Source organism: Protopterus annectens, chromosome 3.part1 (genome assembly GCF_019279795.1).
Source record: "Protopterus annectens isolate FY-2018-M chromosome 3.part1, PAN1.0, whole genome shotgun sequence".
NCBI lineage: Eukaryota > Metazoa > Chordata > Ceratodontiformes > Protopteridae > Protopterus > Protopterus annectens.
This window is the reverse complement of record NC_056732.1, coordinates 304,215,354-304,238,570: the sequence shown is the minus strand read 5'-3', so window position 1 is coordinate 304,238,570 and position 23,217 is coordinate 304,215,354. Positions and strand designations below refer to the sequence as shown.

At 41.9% G+C, this 23,217-nt stretch overlaps 1 protein-coding gene across 2 annotated transcripts in view; it reads right to left on the bottom strand.

Moving 5' to 3' along the window:
* ABCD2 (ATP binding cassette subfamily D member 2) overlaps positions 1-23,217 on the bottom strand; it is a 949,133-nt gene that overhangs the window by 683,303 nt on the left and 242,613 nt on the right. The window lies entirely within an intron of this gene.

Genomic DNA, 23,217 nt, shown 5'->3' with positions numbered 1-23,217 from the left:
AAGTACAATAATTATTCTGCCTAGGAATGAATACACATTGAAAAACTAGGATGAAGACAGCCTCCAGGTCAACTGCCAGCCAGGAGGGGGAAGGAGGGAGGGATGTGAGAATGAAGGCGAGATGGAACAACTCACATGGAACATTATGGTGAGTACCTAACTTCTTTATGTGAAGTTGTTCAATCTCGCCGTTCATTCATCACTGATGGGTTGCATCCCTAGCACCCTGATCTTGGGTGGCTCACGGAAGTACACTCTTCAGAACCATAGAACCAAATGAAGCCCTGTCCCTGGAGGTCTTATCCACTTTATAATGAGTTATAAAAGTGTGAGATTTAGACCATGTGGCTGCTGCACAGATGTTATCCAAAGGCAATTTGGCTTGAAAGGCTGACGAGGTAGAAACTGCTCTGGTTGAATGAGCCTTTACCTTACTAGACAAGGGCATATTATGACAAGCATATGTATAGGTGATACAATCCTACAGCCACTTAGACAGGGTGTTTTAGCAACTGGTTTACCTTTCCTGGTCTCAGAAAAAGACACAAAGAGCTGATCTGATTTCCTAATGTCTTTTGTTCTGTCCAAATAAAATCTAAGTTATCTATGAACATCGAGTTTATGCAACATATATTCCAATTTGTTGGTGTGATTAGGGAAGAAAACGGGCAACTCAATGACTTTATTAATGTTAACCTCAGAACATACTTTGGGCAGAAAGGATGGATTTGTCCTGAGAGATACTCTGTCAGTATGGAAGACCATGTAAGGGGGCTTCATGGAAAGGGCTTGGAGCTCTGACACTCTATGGGCTGAAGTGATGGCTACTAAGAAGATAGTTTTCCATGACAAAAATTTTAGTTTACAAGATGATGCAGGCTCAAAAGGAGGAAGAATGATACGAGATAACATAAAATTCAAATTGCAGGGGGAATAAGGTGTCTTCACTGGAGGCCTTATGTGAAAAGAACCTTTTAGAAAAGCCTTAGACAATTGGTGAGTCATAATATTCAAACCATCAATTCCTAGATGTAAATTAGATATAGCAGCTAACTGTACTCGCACCGTAGCCGCGGCTGCTCCATTGTTGAAGATTTCTGTCAAGAATTGTAAGATAGAAGACAATGGCGCCTGATAAGGGTCAATGTTGTGGGAAGAAGCCCAGATGGAAAATCTCTTCCACTTACTACGAAACAATTTTCTGGTGGAAGGTTTATGGGAAGCCAACAAAATCTGACTAGTGTCATGGGAAAGATTATAGAGCCTGGCTAGGCGGGGAATTGGAGCAGCCAAGTGGTTAGCTTCAGTGCCTGCAATGATGGATGAAGATCCCCTGACGGATGTGTCAACAAGTCAGGAACTGGGTCCAGGATCCATGGATCTTCCAGAATATGATGGCAAAGAAACGGGAACCAAATCTGCCAAGGCCAATGAGGGGCTATAAGGATGATTGTCCTCCCAGCGACTTTGCTCTCTGTAAGAATTTGGGTATCAAGGGAATTGGTGGAAATGCATAGAGGAGACCCGGGGGCCAATCGTGGACAAGAGCATCCCTCGGGGAGTGAACTGGAGTGGGAATCAGGGCAAAATAGCTTCTGCATTTGTTGTTGATGTAACTGGCGAACAGGTCGCAGGAAGGCTGGCCCCATTTGCAGAAGATCCTGTCTACAATCTCTTGTTTGAGGGACGATTCGTGGGGCAATAAGATTGCTCTGCTCAGTCTGTCCGCTATGATGTTGGATTTGCCTGGGATGTGCATTGCCAACAGAAAGAGCTGGGATGACAGGGCCCATTGCCATACTCTGAGGGCTTCTCAGCAAAGGGAATAAGACTTGGTCCTGCCTTGTTTGTTTAGATACCAGACCACTGACATGTTGTCCATCTGTATTGCAATAGTCCCTAGAGGAAGAGAGTCCTGAAAGTATTGCAATGCTAGAAGCACTGCTCTCATCTCCAGGACATTGATATGCAGATGTGATTCTTGATCTGTCCATGTGCCTTGGGCAGTCTTTCCCTGAAAAAGCCCCCCCCCCCACCCTATCAGGGAAGCGTCCGTGGTCACAGTGGCAACTGGAGGGGGGAGCATGAAAGGACGTCCTATTGTGGCATGAAGAGACGTCAACCACCACTGAAGATCCTTCTTGCAGGAATTTGTTATCAGGATCATGTGACTCACTGGAAGTTCTTGGTAAGACCATTGTGTGAATAGAAGCCATTGAAGGATTCTCATATGCATCCTTGCTAACGGGATTGCTAGAATAGCTGCCGCCATCAATCCTAGAACTTTCAATACCTCTGCTGCTGGTGCTCTGTTCTTTGATATCAGGGACATGATGTGTTGGCAAAGAATAGAGATTCTTTCTGGCGGAAGGAGGAGAGTGGTGGTTGATGTGTCTAGTTCTGTCCCTATAAAAATAATATGCTGCGATAGCAACAAGGCAGACTTTTCGAAGTTGACTGTAATGCCTAGCTGATCGCAGAGTGTCAAGAGTAGCCTCTCTCGCTTGAAGAAGTTGATGCCTGGTGGTGGAGGTAAGGAGCCAATCATCTAGCTACAGAAATACCTGAATCCTAGACACCTCAGGTGACCCATGACTACTGCCATGCACTTGGTGAACACTCTGGAGGCTGTAGTGAGACCAAAGAGCAGAGCTCGGAACTGATAATGACTGGCTCCCAGCTGGAAATGCAGATGATCTCTGGATGGTCTGGCCATCTTTATGGGGTAGTATGCATCCTTGAGATCGATTGAGCACATCCAATTGTCCTTCTCCAAGAACAGGAGTATGGGCTGTAGCGTGACAATTTGGAACTTCTCTTTTCTCACAAATTGGTTGAGTCTGCTGAGATCCAAAATGGGTCTCCAGTCCCCTGTTTTCTTTGCAATCCAAAAGAACCTTGAGTAAGTTCCGAATCCTGTCTGGTCAGCTGGGACTGGCTGGATTACTCTTTTTTCTAGCAATTGGCGTACCTCTATTGCTGCTTGTCCCATGTGACTGGGTGGAACGTCCGGGATTTTTTTGACGGGAAGAGGCTGGGTGGAGAACGATATGAAATACCCTCTGGAAATGATACTTTGTACCCAACTGTCGTTTGTTATATTTAGCCAGTCTTTGGGGTACAATGATAAGAGACCCCCGACTGCCTCCAGAGTAGGACAGCCGGGCCTCCCTTCAGGAGCGCTGGTAGGATTGACCAGAGAAGGATCTCTGTCACCCTGGTGTTGCGGACCCCCTCTGCCGCAAGGGTGGCGTCTTTCACTGAAACCACCTCCTCTGCCTCTGGAGGGTGGCTCTCCATGTGTGCCTTGAAAGGCTCCTTGGGCTTTTCAGAACCACATCTTTCCTCCCCTCTGACCTTTGCGAAAGGGTTAAGTGGGGGTAGAAAATTGGATTCCGACGGCAGACAGAGTCTTTCCTTCTTGCACACACCTGGTCAAAGTCTCCTTCACCTTTGGCCCAAACAAAGATGAGCCGTCAAATGGCGTATTAGTAAAAGAAGACTTGAAGGGTTCAGCGAAGGAACAGAGTCGCATCCAGGCATGCCTACAAAGAGCGATTCCTGTACCTGCGGCTCTACTTGAACCATCAGCTGCGTATGATACGAGACACATGGATGAGTTGACTATCGAATTGAGGGTAGAGAGCTGAGTGGCAATCTTATCGGATACACTCAAAGCTACAGCACCCTGAAGAGTATCTCCCAACTCCTTAAGGAGATCTCTCTGCAGTCTGGTAAAATGTGTCAAGTAGTTCAGTGATCTGAATGAGAAAGTCGCTGAACTGAACATATGTTTCCCATATCTATCCATGATCCTAGATTCTCTGTTAGGAGGATGGATAGATGAGGAAGTCTCAGACATTTCCTTTTTGGTGGCTGCCGCCACCACCATGGCATCAACAGGGACTCCATTGGTCAAAAAGGAGTTATCCACAGGGGCTGAGATAAACTTATTAGGCCTCCTAGGAACAGGTTCCATAGATTCTGGAGACTCTATCACCCTATGAGAAACCAGATCCATAAGCTCATTGTAGGGCAGAGATAGTCAAGAGGTGGAAGGTTGAGACCCAAATGCCTTCAAGAGAACTGACTTGTCCTCAGTAGGGCTCTTGGACTGCCAATCACCCCTCTGCCTAAGAATTTCAAGAAACTCTGCAAAGGAGATGTCCTCAGACGAGGATCTGGGGGACCCTTCTGATTCATCCAGGTCGGTGTTCGATGTGTTAGACTCCTGGGGGAGGAGTCCAAATGCCTCCTCTTGCATAATCTCTTCCTGGGAACCTCTTCAGGGGGAACTTCTGGAGAGGTCTCAGAAGAGCAAGGAGCACCCAGTGGGGCTACCTAAGGCTCTGGGTCTCTACGGTTGGGATGACCAGAGGAAACAGAAACAGACACAGACACTTTAGGGGAAGAAGAGGCCAGACCTTGAGATGAGGAAGTCTTGGGAGACAACACTCGCCTCATGGCATCGAATGCACCTCAGCTCCGATGAGAAGGAGTCGATGGCTCCGACGGAGCTGCGATCTCTTCTCGCACCGAAGCCGTGGGCTCCAAGCCCATGGTAGGAGCCGAGGCCCAGAGAGGAAGAGTCGGAACCAACAAGTCAGTGCGGCTATCCTCCCCGGACCCGGCCAGAGAGTGTCGGCTCCTAGAGTCCTCTGTCGGCGCTGAGAACGTCCGAGCAGATGGAGCCGATGACACTGGAGCAGGTGTTGGCTCCAAGGGATCCACAATCATCAGGTCGGCCTCCTCTGGCTTCAAAGGTCCGGTACGTCTCAGAGGAGGAGCAGACAATTCAAAGGTAGTGGTCTTCGGCTCCAACGGTTGCGTCTGAGCCGACAGCAATTTAACTAGGCCTGGTGCCTTTAAGAGTTTCTGAATCAGCCGGTCCATATCCAGATCAGATAGGCTGACAGAGGACCTGGAAGAGTGGACAGATGGAGCCGACTGGAGCAATATGGATGGAGGTTTTTCGATAATCGGTTCCAAAGCTGTGTCCCGGTTCCGAAAAGAGAAGACTGTCGGCTTCAAAGACAGTGGAGCCGAAGTCACCACTCTCTGAACTTTTTCCTTTTTTGGATCTAGAATCAATGGAAGACTTAGAAGGTTTAGATGATTTACTGGCTCCATCCTGGTCAGACAATGCCTCTTCTTCAGACATTACTCAGCTCATTTAACTATGAACTGTTTTCAACTAAGAAAGACATACAAACACACACACAGCCCAAAAAAGGGCACTGACAACTAAATAATTATAAACAGTAGTAATAGATCCAAAACAAAAGTCCCAAAAAGGAACACTGACTAACCACTAAAGAAGGGATCCTAAGGCCAAAGGGCTGAAGGCAAGATAGATAATAATGAGGGAAGGGGTATAAACACAGAAAAACTACTATCTACTGGCTAGTATATCTGCTATTAAGAATAGAACAAGAATATATAAAAATGAAAAAAATATAACTTGCTGAAAGTTGAAAAACTCCCAATAATGTCTCGAGCCAAGCTGGAAACAAAGAGATCCGTGCCGCGGCAAACTAGATCTGAGGTAATTCCAGCAGTGCATTATGGGATAACAGGTGGGGTCTCGAGCTACTGGAGAACTTTGAGCTTGCTAATCGGCCGTGTCAGAGCTGAGGATCGGCTCCAAACCCATCAGTGATGAATGAACGGCGAGATTGAACAACTTCACATCTGATGATAATGTTCACATAAGAACAAAATGGTTACACAAAATATTTTCCATATCTGACCGATCAGAACAATTTCTATGATTATGTCTATGATTCATAGAGGTTTAGCACGTTATGTTGTGCAAAGTAATATGGGTAGTGTGAATGCTCAGGGTGTGAATGTTCAGGGTGTGGACGCAATGACATGGAAATAACTCAATGCAAATGAGCCACAAGAATTATGTAAAAGAAGAAAAACAAAATGGAACACTGATTCATAAATGTATAAAATGGGTACAGTGTGCAGATAATTAATGCATATCACTCAACCTTAACTCAAGAATCAGAGACAAATCCAAAATTAATAGGGGACAAAAGACCAAAAACATCTTTTAAAAATTGTTGTTATAAACACAGAAAGTTAAGGCTTTGCAGCAGCCTGCAAATTTTGAAGGATGTGATGTCTGAAACTTAAATGTTTTTTTTTATCCACTGCCTGCAATCCTCAGTGAGTTCCCAGAAAACCACAAATTGTATGAAGACAGATAAAAAATATGAGAAAAAAATCTGGACATTTTGCAAAATTCTAGACAGCTGTGCATTCTTGCTGTACAACAGTAGCAATGCTTGGAAGAGCTGCTGCAGTAGCATAGCAGTATGTGTTGGAAGTCGCTGTTAGAACCAGTGCCAGAGGAGGAGGCGCACTTAGCACCTGACAAACCAACAGCTCACAGATCAAATAAATTACACAGAAATAAATAGAATCTGTGGGAATAATATGTACACATTACTGTTCAGAAGGAGGAATGAGGTTTAAGGGAAGGCAGAAGCTGAGCAATTTATCTTACTGGAGTGAATGATAAGTGTTAAAAAACAAAAGATACTTGTCACTGCAGTTTGTTTTCTCTTCTAATGTATGCATACCTATGTCACTGTCTGAAATAGGATTTAATAAAGATGTTAACAAGAAAGAAGTTATGTCTTACCATAATATTCCAGATCTTCACCAATACTTGACAGTGGGTTTGTCCCAAACCTCGGAACCGACTCAGTCATATCTTTCAGCTCGAGCTCTCCAAACTCTCGAGCCAGGCACTACCCATAATGCTCCTCACAGCGATTACCTCAGATCGAGTTTGCCAAATAATAGTATATAGAAAAAATAATATGGTTAACTATAGACTGTATGGAGAACGAGGCCATATATGACCCGTTAATGAAAAAATTAGCTTAGGGCTAATCCGATCTAAGTCTCACGATGGGGGAGGTGGGTGGGGATGTCAAGGATTGGTGAAGATCGACAACACAGATGGAACATTATGGTAAGACATAACTTCTTTATCTGATGTTGTCAATCTTCATCCAGTCCTTGACAGTGGGACAGAATCCCCAGCTACTTTAGCCTTGGGAGGTCTCACAGCAGAATATTCCTAAGCATCACAGAGCCAAAGGATGCTCAACCCCTCGAGACCTGATCTAATTTGTAATGCGTGATAAAGGTATGATGAGAGGATCATGTGGCTGCTGCATAGATGTCATGTAGAGAAGCTCTGGCAAGAAAAACTGCTGATGTTGCTACCGCTCTTGTTGAATGAGTTTAAACTGACTTGGGAAGCTGACATCCTTTAGAATGATAGATAAATGTGATGCAGTCTCTGAGCCATTTAGCTAAAGAAACCTTAGCAACTGGATTGCCCATCCAGAGGGAAGAAAATGCTACAAATAACTGATCCACTTTTCTAACATCCTTAGTTCTGTGAAGATAAAAACGTAGCTGTCTGTACACATCTAGTAAATGAAGGGCATATTCCCCTTTGTTAGAAAAATTAGGGAAAAAAAATGGTAATTGTAGTGACTGATTAATGTTGGTTTCGGAGACTACTTTTGGTAAAAAGGATGGATTTACTCTGAGTGCGACTCTATCTTTATGAAAAATTAGGTAGGGTGATTTGCATGATAGGGCCTGTAATTCTGAAACCCTTCTTGCAGAAGTAATAGCTACCAAAAATAATGTCTTCAAGGATAAATATTTCAAGTCACAAGACGCTGATGGCTCAAAAGGGTTCTTAGTAAGAGCTTGAAAGACAATAGTCAGATCCCAAGGAGTTGCTGTTTTTTAAATGGGGTTTTAGTATCAGGAGTCCCTTTAAAAAAGCTTTACAAAGCTTGTAAGACATTAGAAAAGAGTTGTTCAAGCCTGAATGGAAATTTGAAATTGCTGCCATATCAACTTTTATGGTAGATGCGGAGCAACCGGATTGGAAAAGTATGTTTAGAAAATCCAGAACTTAATGAATTGGGCTGGTATAAGGGTCCAGTTCTTTATTCAAGGCCCATTTGAAGGCTTGTGATGAGCAATAATAATACGTCAGACAGAGGAAGAAAGAAAAGGATGCCTGGCAATCATGGGAATTGGAGAAGCCATGCAATGAGCTTGAGATGTTGGAGATTCAGATGAACCATGTCCTCTGGATGAGCTAGCAGATCTGGAACTGGGTCCAAAATCCATGATTTCCATATTAGAAGAGGCCAAAGGAAGGGAAGCCAAACTTGTCGAAGCCAGAAGGGAGCAATGAGAATTACTGAATTTTCCATCCTTTTGGCTTTCTTTAGGAATTGTGATATGAGGGGAGTTGGGGAAAAGTATACAGCAGACCAGGAGGCCAATCATGGAGGAAAGGAGTCTCTGGGTGACTCCCCGGGGGGTGGGGGTGGGGATTAGGGCAAAGTAACTTCTGCGCTTGTTGTTCACGGGAGAGGCAAAAAGGTTGCAGCTAGGTTGGCCCCAATGGCGAAAAACCTTGTTAGCCGCTACAGGATTGAGAGACCACTCATGAAGCATTAGGATAGTCCTGCTCAATTTGTCCGCTATCATGTTGGAACTTCCCAGAATGTGCATTGCTATCAGAAAGCAGTTGGAAGAAATTGCCCATTGCCAAACTCTGTGTGCTTCCCGACATAGTGGGTAAGATTTGTTTCCCCCTTGTTTGTTCATATACCAGACTACTGACATGTTGTCTGTCTGAATTGCTACTGTCCTGAGAGAATGGGCATCTTGGAATGTTTGCAGCACTAACAGCACTGCCCTCATTTCCAGAACATTGATGTGCAAATTGGCCTCCAATTGGGATCATGTGCCTTGGGCTGTCTTTCCCAGATAATGCTCCCCCCACCTTATCTGGGAAGCATCCGTGGTCACTATGGCTTGGGGCTGAGGAAGGATGAATGGCTGGCTCAAGAAAATCTGGTCGGAGTGAAGCCACGATTTGAAATCCTGTTTGCAGTGGTTGGTAATCAAGACTAGATGAGACATTGGTTGATGTATCAGAGACCATTGGGTTGATAGTAACCACTGTAGTATTCACATATGAAACCTCGCTAGAGGGACCAGAGTGATTGAAGCAGCCATAGAGCCTAAGGTTTGAAGGACAAGTTTCGCTGGAACCCTGTTGTTCTGGGGAATTTGTCTGAGTTGGACTCTGACACTTTGTAGTCTTCCTTGATGGAGAGAACCAATCCCTGAGACAGTATCTAAATGAGCACCAATGAAATCCAGTTGGTGAGAAGGCTGAAGGTTGGACTTTTTGAAATTTATTGTTATGCCTAGACACGTTCAAATGTTTACGGTGTAATCTCTTGCCTCTTCTAAAAGATGCCTGGTGGTAGTGGTGAGGAACCAGTCATTGAGATATGGAAAGACTCAAAAACCTTGCAGTCTGAGGTAGGCTGCAACCAGTGACATACATTTGGTGAACACCATGGGGGCTGTGGTGAGACCAAATGGCAGTGCTCTGAACTGGAAATGACTGATTCCTAGCCAGAAGCATAGAAACCTCCTGGAGCTTTTTCCATTTTTATGTGGTAATAAGCATCTTGGAGATCTATAGAGCACATCCAGTTGCCTTTTTCCAAAAAAAGGAAGTATGGATTGTACCAAGACTATCTGGAATTTGGTTTGCTGAATTGCCATGTTGAATTGGCTGAGATCCAAAATGGGTCTCCAGTCTCCTGATATTTTGGCACTAAAAAGAATCTTGAGTAAATCCCGGATCCTGTTTGGTCTGGTGGGACTTTTTGGGTGACTCTTTTTTCGAGCAGTTTTTGAATTTCTAAGACGGCTGCTTCCATTTGATTAGGTGGAATATCTGGGATTTTTACTGGGGTTTGGGACTTAACAGATAGTGGAATATGGTAACCTCTGAATATTATTCCCTGCACCCATTTGTCCAAAGTTATTAATTGCCAGGCAGGTAGGTGCAGCGATAATCACCCCCCCCCCCCGACTGAGGGCAATTGGGCACCCATTCAGGGATGCTGATAGGAAGTTCCAGAGAAGGATTCTCTGGAACTCTGATTTTGTGGTCCATTTCTGCCCCTAGGGCGGCGTCTTCCATTGCTTCCTCCTCTGTCCCGAGGGAAGTCTTTATTTCATGAGTCTTGGAAAGGCCCTTTGGATTTTTTAAACCACAGTCTCCCACTTTTTTGGTTCCCAGAATAAAGCCTCTGAGGAGTGAAGAAACATATGACTGCAGCAGATAGGGTCTTACCATCTTTCTCACATCTGGCTAGAGTGTCCTTAACATTTGGGCCAAAAAGGGTGGAGCCATCAAAAGGGGCATTGATGAATCATGCTTTGAATGGCTCTGCAAAGTCACACAAATGCATCCAGGAGTGCCTTCTGATGGCTATGCCTGAACCCGCTGCCCTTGTCGTCACTTCGGTTGCATGAGTAATGAGCCTCATGGACGAGTTGGGGATAGCATCTAGGGTTGCAAGCTGTGAGGAAACTTTGTCACGGACCTCTTCAGCCACTGCTCCTGAGAGAGTATTTGAAAGTTCTTTAATCATATCTCTCTGTAATTTGGTAAAGTGTGCCATATAATTCAAGGACCTTAGAGTGAAGGTCATTGAAACATAAACACACTTTCTAAATCTATCCAACGTCCTACACTCCTTGTTAGGAGGATGGATAGTCAAACTCTCTTCAGCAAGTTCCTTTTTGGTGGTAGCCGCTATCACCATGACATTGACAGGAATCCTTTTAGACCAATGTGGTTCATCTTTAGGTGCTGATAATATCCGGTCAGGTCTCTTGGGGATTAGCTCTATGGAGTTGGGCATCTTCCACACCTGCTGAGCGATCAGTTTAATGAGATCTTCAGCGGGCGGAGGGATCCAAGAAGTGGTGGGTTGGGTAGAAAAAGCCTCTAGGTACCTCCAGGTATACTGATTCCTCTGAGGAAGGTTGAATGGAGACCAGCCACAACTCTAGGATGTCCCAGAAGGAAACATAGTCAGGGGGTGACCTGGGGGAACCTTCCCCTTCATCAAAATCAGTATTTCTGTGAAGGACTCTTCCAAGGAGTCCAAGTACTTCCTCTTGCACTTCTTCTTCGCAGGGACTTCCTTGGGGGGATGATCCAGGGAACTATCCGAAGAGGAGACCACTAAAGTGGGAGTCAACTGGGACTTTTGTGCCCTCTGTCCCGGGGGTGAGACTGATGATAGCTCAGTTCTAGAGGAGGTAGAAATCTGTCCCGACAGGGATAGCAAAGACTTGGAGTCCCCAATGGACAATGTCTTCTCCATTATCCTAAAGGCTGCCCCCCCCCCCATAGAGGGATGGAAACCCGGAACCGAAACAGACTCCTTCAGAACTGAGGTCACATCCCACAGTGAGGAGGCAACCCCTGGAACAGAAGCCTGGGTGCCAAATGACATGGACGGTTCTCAGTGAAAGGAAATCGATCCAAGCCCCTCAGACCTGACCAAAAAATCATGATCCCAGGAGACCTCCAGTGCCGAAGGCTTGGAGGAACTCAAGACAACTCTCGGAACTGGAGACAAGGAAGCTACTGGTACTGAAGCAGTTGATGCCGGAGGATTCGGAACTGAGGGCTCCAAGGTCTTGAGTGGAGTTGGAGGAGGATATGGGAGGGTTACAGCAAGGCTTCTTCCAAGGCCAGCATGGCTAGGAACCAATGGTAACCCCAAGCCATTAGAAGCTGGTCCACCAGTCTCAATATGTCAGCTTCAGACATGCTCTTAGTAGATCGGATGGAGGATACAGAGGGAGATCTCAGGTCTCGCTTCCAAGAAGGGACTGGGTGGCATATCCTTGAATGGGTTGATGGATGGTGAATATTGTGTTCATGGTAAATGAGGTAGCTTCTGTACAGAGGAATCAGTTGGTGCCAAAGCAGAAGTTGTTTTTGGTTCAGAGGAATGTTTGGTTTTCGATGCCGGTAATTCCTTTGGTGCCAAGGAGCTCTTTGGTACAGAGGATGATTTTGGTAATTCTTTGCCAGTTCCAAAGATCTTGGAACTGACGAAGCCCTTTTCCTCGAAGCACAGGAAGATGAGGAGGAAGTGCTAGTCTCAGGTCTCGGCTCATATAAGGCCCCTTCAAAGGTAGATTTAAGGAGTCCTTTCAGAATCAACTTATTTTTTTCTTTCAGCCAGGGTTCGAGTGGAGAACCCATGATATATTGAACAGTCCTCCTGTAAGTGTATTTTTCCCAGACATTATACACACAGAGAGTGGTTATCAGAATTTGGCATCCTGCCGTCACATTTTTGACACCTTTTAAAATCTGAGGTGACTTAGCAACTGAAGTCTGCTTTTGGTCTGACATTTTAAATCAACAGGCAAAAACCATCACTAAAGTCCCATGACACAAGAAACAGAACAGAGGCAAGGTTTTTTTTTTTTTTTTTTTTTTTTTTTTGTGAATAGAAGGAAAGAAAGAAATTTCAGAGGAATACCAGCAATGGTAATTAGAATACCCAAAGGTAATGGAAAGAAGTACCAGCAATGGTACGTAAGTTCTACCAACGGTAGGAAGAAAGGGGACAAAAGAAGTTAAGAAATAAGCTAACAGCAGGGGGCAGATAGCATGAAGGAAATAGAAGAAGAATTGTATTAAGAAATAAAAGTACTTAAGAAAAAATTAACAATCACTCACCGAAAAAGCCAAGGCTCGAGAGAAGGAAACGGACGCGTCTGGTCTGCGAAGCGGTAAATGAGATCTGAGGTAATCTCTGTGAAGAGCATTATGGGTAGTGCCTGGCTCAAGAGTTTGGAAAGGGCGAGCTGGAATATATGGCCAAGTTGGTTCCAAGGTTCGGAGCCAAATCCACTGTGAAGGATTGAGTGAAGATTGACAACCTCAGATAAATAAAACATTGTGGACCACTTCTGAGTAGACACAGATGCTGTAGGGGACCTAGGGGAGCTGTGCCACCTACAAAAACAATCAATGAGGATGCATGGTATGCCCGTTCCTGTGGATATAAAGTTATGTGTAGCCTTAGCCATCTTCACTATACAAACCTTCAGGCAACCTGAGGGAAATATTTAGGTATATCATAGTCAACAGCCTCAGGAATCCTAAACGAGTTAGTTCTACAATATAGAGCTGCAACATGTGCAAGAGCACATCTGGTCCCCAACAGAGTGGAGGAGGCAACCAATACTATGCAGGACTTTTATGACACAGCCTGTTTTCTGAGGTCTTCGGAGCCATAGATTAATCCCCCCCTCACCAACACCTTTCCCACCATTCATTCACCCCTATGTGTTTACCTCTGCCTACTGTTCTCATGTTTCCTGCCTTACTTTTTACCCCATTTCCTTCTCATTTACATGATGAACACTTGCCACTTAGCTGTACTCACCCACACCGATTCATACACTGGTCACTATGCTGCCCTTCTTCTGTTGGATGAGTGCAGCATGCAGTTATGTAGGGATACATTGTAAGCTTGAGTTTGCATTACTTGGCCATGCTTCTCTGCCATGCCTGTGAAATCTGTCACGATCTCATGTGCTATTGTAAAGATGCCCCTGCCATAAAGCAGACTAACGCTGTTTACCCATTATCACTAAGCTTCTCTTTACTTATATAGTCATTTGCTCAGAAAGCATGTGCTATTCATTGCCTAATGCATATCTGATTAGCTGTGTGGCTGTTTGCACAGTGACCTCCTTGAAAAGTATCAGTGTACAGCTCTTGTCTATGCTTCCTGACCTATATATATTACAAAAGTGGGAAAATATTTGAGGATAGCTACAATATATATATATATATATATATATATATATATATATATATCTGCATAATAATGAATTTTTGCAATATTATTCATACTGTTATTGCAGAGATACTGACAGCTATGAATATAAAGGGTCACACAAGATGATTTCATCATAGCTATGTGCAGGTTCATACTATACAAGAATAGACATTAATCTGTGGGAGCAGAACTTAAGGAATTAGTAATGCCAGTCTTCTGTTTATTAATATTTAATACTATGGCAACAGATATTAATGGAAAAAGGAACATCAACAGCAAAATATAAAGAGCCCATTAAGACATTTCACAATGTGGGAAATGAAAAGAATGAGGTTTAACAAGAATACAGAAAAGGCATAGAAAGTAGTGATAGTTATAATTTATTTATTTTATTTTACATTTGTTAACCGGGGTATCTGACTGAGCCGAAAAGGTCCTTTTTCAGAAGAGGCCTGGGGAGAAAAGCTCCACATAGAAAAATTACAGGTACATTTAGATATTTAGACATGTATGCACACAAATTACATTAGACATGTTTTTACAGTGGTATGCTGCACATCAAAAGTTACAGTGAAGAGAACAAACAAGAAAATATTAATTTAAAAATAAAGGTAGTTAATAGATTTGTTGTGTACAGCTGAAATATGGAACATAGGTAGAATACATACACAGTACACAGATACAGTACATACACTGTACACTAGCCAGTGTTTGTAAGAGTGAAAACTATTATCAAGTACTCTAGGTTTAGTATGTGTACCTTTCACTAGCCAGGGGAGTTGTCATGGCACTGCCAACTTTGCTTGAGATGTTGCCTAATGAGGTTTTTAAAGGAGGCTTTGGACGATGTGTTTTGTATGCTAGTGGGGAGAGAGTTCCATTTGTTAGCCACTGAATTACTATATAGCGCATCTCCAAAGCTATTGTAGCTGTTGGTGACTTCTAGTAGTAGTTTGCTTGATGATCTACGAGGCCTTTTGGGTGAGTAATGCTGTACTAGGTTTTTGAGGGCAGGACACTTATTGGGGAGGTAATAGATAGAATGACAGAGGCAGATCTGATTGTAGGTTAGGAGGTTGGGCAGTTCAGGCCAGTGGAGCTGTCTCAAAGCAGTACAGTGATGAGTTCTATATGAGCAGGTTGCAGCAAAGCGGGCAATTCTGTTATAGCAGGCTTCCATTTTGCTTAGTTCAGTTTTGTTGAGATTAGTCAGAATGGGAGATGCATAGAGTAGGGTGGATAGAAGTTGTGAGTGAGCAATGGCTGATCTTGTGTTGTTGGTAAGAAATGGTTTGATACGGTAGAGTGATCCCAGTTTGGCATGTACTTTTTTAATAGTTAAAGTTGAGATAACTATCAAATTTTAGGTGGGCGTCTATGATTATTCCCAATAGCTTAGCCTGTGCCACTGGAGCGATTGGAGTAGCATTTGTGGAGTAGATAGTGAATTGACTGTTATCAGTGTTTTTCTTAGAACTGGTTATTATCATAAGCTGGGTTTCCTTTGGATTGAGGATAAGTTGGGCTTTGGTAAGGTAGTTTTCAACATCAGAGAATGCTAGTTGAGTTGTTTGCAGGAGGGTGTGAATGTTTTGTGCAGCACAGATTAAGGTAGTATCATCTGCATACTGAATGATATATGCATGCTGTGTGGAGCTATGGAGGTCATTTGTGAAGATTGTGAATAATAGTAGTCCCAAGATAGAACCCTGTGGGACTCCTATAGTTATGGGCAGTGGAGGAGAGAAAGAATTTTCCCATTTCACAGCTTGGTACCTGTCAGTTAAGTAGCTTTGGAACCAGGTAAGAGTGGAATTTGATAGGTGATATTGGTTTAGTTTGTTTAGCAGAATTTAGTGCGAGACTGTGTCAAATGCTTTGGACATATCCAAGGGTTGATACCTGCAGGCCGTCATTTTTGAGACGGCTTACTGTATCTGTGAAGCAGAGGAGAGCTGTAGTGGTACTATGGGCAGGACTGAAACCATGTTGAGTAGGTGACAAGATGTCACTGTTTAGGATATATTTTAGCACCGGGTATGGATGCATTTTTCTAGGATTTTGGCCAAGAGGGAGAGTAAAGCAATGGGTCTGTAGTTATTAAGTTCAGTACAGGTCTCACCTTTATGTATGGGTAGCTGTTACTCAACATGGTTTCAGTCCTGCCCATAGGATATTTTCCAGAGTTTGGGCACATACTTTTCAACAATTGATCTGTTTATGAGAGTGGAGATTGGGACAGCAATAGCATCTGCTGTGAGTTTCAAGAAATAGCTGGGGAGTAGGTCAGCTGCTGTTGATGAGGTTTTTAGTTTGGAGAGCATGCTTTTGATTGAAATGGTGGAAACTGTTTTGAGGATAAAGCTTGTATTAGTGTCATTTGTGTTGGGGGGGATAGTGAGGTTGGAACTGTGCTGTGATACTAAGGATAAAATTGAGTTCACAAAGAGAAATAAAGCTGCATTTCTGCACTGTGGACTTTGAAACAAAGAAAAGGTTAATTCAAGGAAAACAAAAGAACAAATGTTATTAAAAATGTATGTAATGAGGTAACAGGAAGATTAAGTTTGGGATATGAGTTAATAAAACAGTCTGAGCTAAGGAAAACATCAAGCTACATACTGAAATGTATTAAGTCAAAAAACGAAGTCATCATACTTTTATTTATTTATTTTGGTTTACCAGATAGATGGAACCTTTTCAACCATGAGGCACTAAAACACATACAAATATATTTTGATCCCTACATAACTGCATGTTGCACTCATCAAGCACAAGAAGGGCAGCATAGTGGCCAGTGTATGCATCGGTGTGGGTGAGTACACCTAAGTGGCAACCCTGTTCATCACATAAATGGGAAGGAAATAGGGTGAAAAGTAAAGCAGGAAACATGAGAACAACAGGCAGAAGTAAACATAGAGGCATGGCTGAATGTTGTTGGTGGTGGGGCAGGGGGATTAATCTATTGACTCATCCTGTGTGACCCTTTATATTCATATCTGTCAGTATCTCTGTGCCAATTGTAGAAGTACACTCTGAAAAGTAACTGATGGACAGACAAAAGAAATTACAGTATAGTAACACATTTTATACAGAATGTTTTCATAATGTATAGAAGGAATAGCTGCCTAATATACAGACAACCTACCTGAAGAAATAAAATAAATAATTTAGAAGAAAATAGTAAAATGAGATTTATAGCTAATTAGCAAGACAAAAAAGTGCACAATGAATGGTATAACGGCACCAGCTATCCACTTTCTGTATAAGTTATATTTGTACAAGTCAAACAGTTAAACAGCTTTGTGTGTGGAAAATGGTGTTTAGTATTGCTGTTGCACAAAGTCCTGACTGTGACCTCAATGATTTGAGATCATCAAGTGACTCAGGGACTGGAGGAAATGATAAGGTAGGATGGGAGTGAACAGCCAATGCTGGCTAACCTAGCCTGGAAAGAAGGAGGAAGTGTCCCACTACAGTGCCATCATCTACATGGCATGTAGCATGATGGGTAAGTGAATTGTTTGGTTCTATCTGACTGCATCAGCATGACAGCCTACACTGGGTCAGGGCAGGAAAACATACATTCACAGGGAAAAACACAGTAGACCTTCACATCAACCACTGCAAAAGGGGCTAGGCCAGAAAAGGAAAATACCCCTCATGGCCACCTGGATGATAGCCATACCACAAAGTGTCTTCACCCAAATAATATGAGAATGAATGGCCAGTCACAGTTGCAGATAAATGGTTTGTAGGTACTGGCTACAGAAAAAGAATATTCAAAAAAATTGCATAGTCTCATTTCTAATTTCCTTTGGAATCTGATTCCAATTAGCTGATGTTAAAGACAAGAATGTTTTCTTGGCTGCTGTTAGGTCAGATTTTGACCTCTTAAAGAGTTACGACATCCTGCACTTGTGACGTAAGTTGGCAGTGGAAAAATCTGATAGGGATCATGAACAGCTCAAAGAGTGGTGTACAGCCACTGTGTCAATAGTCGCTCGTAAGCCATCCAGACATTAGAATAATTCATAGAACAAAAGTACTGTAATGATTAATCATATTGCAATCCAGTGCATACCCAGAATTGTTCCTATTGTTTTTCTGATGCACAGTTTTTTTTCTCATTATACATTATGTTCTGCATCGTTAATTATTTCAGATATGTTGCCCCTGCCCACTCATCTAATAGCTGTTCAGCTAAAAGGTAGTAATTTAATCTCAGGGCAAGACTGTTGTGATGCCAGTCATAATACAAATCAGCAGGTGATCTGAGGGATCAAAAATCTACATGTGGGAATTATGACTAACAGTATATGAAGTACATGCTATACCAAAGGCAGTCCACTGGTTTTGTTCCTTGCTGTATTATTATTATTATTATTATTATTATTATTATTATTATTATTAATTGTGGCACAAAACTTATGCATACTACCCTGGATAAACGGGCAACACCAAGTAACATAACAAAGCAATGTACTCCATGACACTTACTGAATATGGAATGCTAATGCTAACTGAATTCATCCTTGTCCTTGTCATGGTGGGGGGACAGTAGTGCATTGTGTCTATTAATTCTTCAAAGTCAAGAGTAGGAGTATTTCATGAAAGGTTTGGTATCTTTAGATGACTTTGGAGAAGGACTGCTTTGCATATTACGTTAATTAGGTGATCTGCTGTCCTAGGAGCTCTTGCTGGTAGGAGTTTTGTTGTTTCACTGAGGTGTGAAACCACAAAGTGTAGCTGTCTCTGTTTGTTGTTGTTATCTGGCATATTCTCTGAAGAAGGTTCCAGTGCAAAATGCTGTATTTATAGGTTACATGATGGGATGCTGTTGTCATCAGTCAGCCATGTGCTTCTGAGCATAATGATGGATTTTTAAACCAATAAGGGACATAGGATCATAGGACGTTACTAGGCTAATGGCCCAAGGGCCCTTACAAGCCTAGCCAAACTTTACCTTTGTTACCATGATCAGCACCTATTGCCACTGTCCAAGAGGGACACAGGTAGAACCCCTGAGGTGAATTTACGGTTACCCATCCAGCGTTTGAAGAGGGCCATTGAGATGTTCTATTTAATGTGAAGTGGAAGTCTATTCCAAAGTGTGGTAGGTAACCTCTGGGAGACAAATCTGTCTCTCCAGCAGGTTCTATTGATGTCACAAATCAGGTTTATGTCTTTAGAGCGAGTAACCCGTGGGCCATTTAACTTGCAGATGTGCAGCATTTCCAATAAAGTGGGGTCTGAGATCGCCTTATATGCAAGGCAGAGATTCCCACTGAGTAGTTTGTATGAAAACAGAATAAAGTGACAGTGATTTCAGCTGATCCACATAGGATAGCTGCTGAAAACCTTGAGTTTTCTTTGTGAGGAACCTTAGTGGTCTCTCCAATTGCTGCAGGTGCTTTGAAAAGTACATGCCATAAGGGGTGTTGCACTAAATTACTGACCTAATGAGTGAAGAGTACAGGGAGGTGATAACTTCACTTTTTCTTGAGGCAATGCCCTTACGTATGAGGTGAGCCATATAGAATGCCCTTCTTACCACTCTAGAGACATGGTGATCAAAGGCAAGGTTGCTGTCAACCTGACTGCCAGAATCTCTCACCACTGAATGCATTCTTAGGACTTGCCATTTAGGTGGTAATTTGTAGGAAGATCGTTCTTGCCAAAATGGATGATAATACATTTTTTTGCATTGAGTTTGAGACCATGACGTTTTGTTTGCGTAAGACCTTCTTGCAGGATGTTGACATCCTTCATGTTCTTCTCTATGGTCGGTCCATAGTTCCAGAATCTACCCCATCCCACACAAACACACACACACACACACACACACACACACACACACACACACACACACACACACACACACACACACACACACCATAATTTAGGCTCACTTACAAACTGCACACTGCGCAATTCAAAGTTTGTGAATCCTAAATACGTCTGTAGACTCTAATTTGCATATCAAATGCATATATGTCATCCTCCAGGTATGAAGTAATGTATGCAGTTAATTCAGGGAGTTTGCCCAGTTTTGCAAATTGCATAGTGTCTGCTATAATACCTGCACCATATAGCAGCTCTTCTCAATTGTATACTATTATTATTAGTCAAGGACAATACTTCTATTTCATTTGACAAAGGAAGAAGTATTCTACGTAAAGCAGCTTAAAGGTTAATGATGCTAAAAGCATGAGTGCTCTGGATCTAACTGGAAGACATTTTGCTTTTTAACTTGAAATTCCTTTTAGCACTACAGAGAAATAAAAGATTTAAGTACGTTCAGTTAACTTTTCAGATTTTAATTTATGATAGTCTGATAGTTTAATTCTGAAAAAAATAAGTAAAAAAATAGGTAAAAGGTAGAAAAAAAATCTTACCTTCCAACTCTAATCTATTTATACCAGTTCAAAAGTAGCAGAGCCAACTCGCACAATCCAACACACTGTGATTAAATGAAAAGGGACATTTATCTTTCAGTCTGAAACTTGACAACCGAAAAGCGTCAATGAAACATGAGTATGCTGAAATAAAGGGTTGTCTGATGCAATTCCAAGTGCTGTAAATTAAATATTTGGAATAGCCTTTACAAGTGCAAATCAGAGAATATATACAGTAGTGGCCGAAAAAATGGGGTTGTTTAAATTTTTTGACCAATATTGCCTGTTTCTTATCTTTGCATCACAACAATTACTGTAGCTGCATTCCCCTTATGCTTCAACACAGCCTTGATGCGAGATGGCATGCTGTGAACCAGTGATTTGCAGTATTGAGATGTAATCTCAGTCACCCAAACGTGTTTGACGACATCTTTTAAATCCTTTTCTGAGGTTGGCCGACGTGCTGCCACTTTCTTCTTCATGATATTCCAGCAACTTTCTATGACACTGAAATCTGGCGAATTTGATGGCCAGTTTGGGAGGAGCTGAATGTGGTTGCCGGCAAACCATTTCTTGACTGTCTTGACAGTATGGCATACCGCCAAATCTTGCTAAAATAGTGTTGTTTCAGAATTGTTCATATGGAGTTTTACTTTTGAGTTCAGCACAGAAATATACTTTGGAGCATTCACTTTTTCACCTTTGTTGAATATGTGAATTCCGCAATATCCTTTCACTGAAATGGCTTCCCATACCTTAATGGATGGAGGATGTTTGACTGTCTTGATCGTATACTTTGGATTCAGGCATTAGCCAACAGGACGTATCATGTAATTGCAGCCTGACCCTCACACTTGGTGAAACATACTTTCATCAGTAAACAGCACTCTGCAGACTTATCTTTCAAGGCATGACAAAACTTTATGCAATCTCGAAGCTGCTTCTTTGTCATCAGTGGTTTCTTAGCTGGTCTACTTGCCACCAAATTAAAATCTTCTGCTAAATGTTGTCTAACTGTTCTGAAACTGATATTAATTCCCTGTTCTTTAGCCAGATGAGCTATTCAAAAATGTGAGGACAATGTAACAATACTCTTCAGACATCTGTCATTTCTGAGTGATGTTTTGCGATCGCAGCCACAGTTAGCATGATGTGTTGCACTGCCCCAAACTAATGGTATTTTGTACTCCACATTGCGAAATAGCCAAACATTTAGCAATATCACGTTGGGAGTAGCCTTCTGAGTGCAGTGCTATAACGTATCCCTTTATAAATTCGCTTAAATTATGCTTTATACCCATTCTAACCAATACAGATCATATACAAAAATTTATCAATTCTCATACAATTTTCGGTAAAAATCACTGCAGACAAGCAAAACTGTGTAAACAGGAAACAAATATGCTATAAACAATAAAAAAAGCAAAGAATATATATACACGTAACGTAAAATTAACATACTGAGAACATTACAGCCCATTTTGTTGAAAAACGATTGGTGGCCTTATTTTTTTGGCCACTGCTGTACTATGGTTACAGCACCTTGGAGTATGCCCTCATCTTTGAAGTAGAGTGCTCTCAAAGTTAGCATAGATTATTAAGTAGTAGGATGTGGGGGCATAGCCGTCTACATAAAGGGGTAGAGGGGTGCTCCCCTGCAAAACTTACATGAAAGGTGAAACAACAAGTTACAAAATTCACTCTTTTTTCTTCTAATTACAATTTATTTATTAACTTTATTTTTTTTTTTTTTATTTCCAAGATCCGCAACTTCTGGTCTTTCACTTGTGACAGGAAGCCAGAACAAAATAAAAGAATTTATCAAATAACAGTCACGTCTGACCAAAACTCAAGGTGTTTTTGTTCGTCTGTCTGAGGATAAGACAGAACAGTTTCAAGGGTCATAAAGATGGATTCTGGAGATTTCATTTAACTTTTGCTGTACCGTGTATAACATGACAGAATTAATAATAGCAGATTAAGTTCCAATAGCAATTTTATTTGGATACGGTATATATTAATGTCAGGTTTAGAAATGACAAGGTCATCAGTGTACAGTATGACCTGCTGCCAAGGGAAAATCAAGTGCCAGGTCACTGATGAAGATAAGAAAAAGTACAAGGCCCATTAATGACCCCCTGTTGATCCCTGTGGATCACCTGATTTAAAACTTCGTATATCCTAGGAAAGGGACCAGGCATCACATGGAAGGTCCAGTCTTACAGTTCTGAAACTAGCTAATAGGCCCTTCTCCAAAATCAATATTTTTAAGTTTTCTAATTAACAGCGTATGCTCCACAGCCTCAGATGTCCCCTTCAGATCCATAAAAACAATGCCCGTGAAGAGGCACTTTTTTTGACATTAGTAACGACTGCATCAGTATCAGTGTAAAAGTTTAATGCAGGGTGAACTACAATCCTCAGATGTATTATGAGGGTCAAACAGAAACACAGTACTTGAGAAAAACTGAAAAGTACTCACCATTATTTCATTTAAAAAACAATGTTATGGAAAAGATGAATATGTGAGCACAGACTGAAAAAGCAATATATATTCTGATATAAAAAGGACAATGTTATATGATTGAACCTTATAGTACAATAAAAGATTATATGTTAAGAGAAAATGTTAATATTATAAAGAAATTGTTTAATTTTCATTGGAATATGGAATTAGGTTAATGTGGGATGAAAATAGTTTAACATTGGAGTTTCTAATACAATGAATATAGTGTCAGCAAACTTAAAATGGACAAATACTGTACATACACTTTAAAAACATATGTCGTGTACACAGGTGATGAGAAATATAATGCTGGAATTACTACAACATTATGTTGCTGATACAGCTGCCTACTGTTTATTAATTTTCTGGGAAAAAACACACTTTGAACCCAAACTATAGCTTTCATTCCTCAGAACATACTCTGAAAGCCTGTTTAACTACAGACTGTAACAAATATAAACAGAAAGTATAGTACTGTTCATTTCTACAGGGGAAAGAAGCAGAGCACAGATGGAAATGACCACCTAGAAATGTGTATACTGCTGTAGAAAATACCAAAAGGAAGATT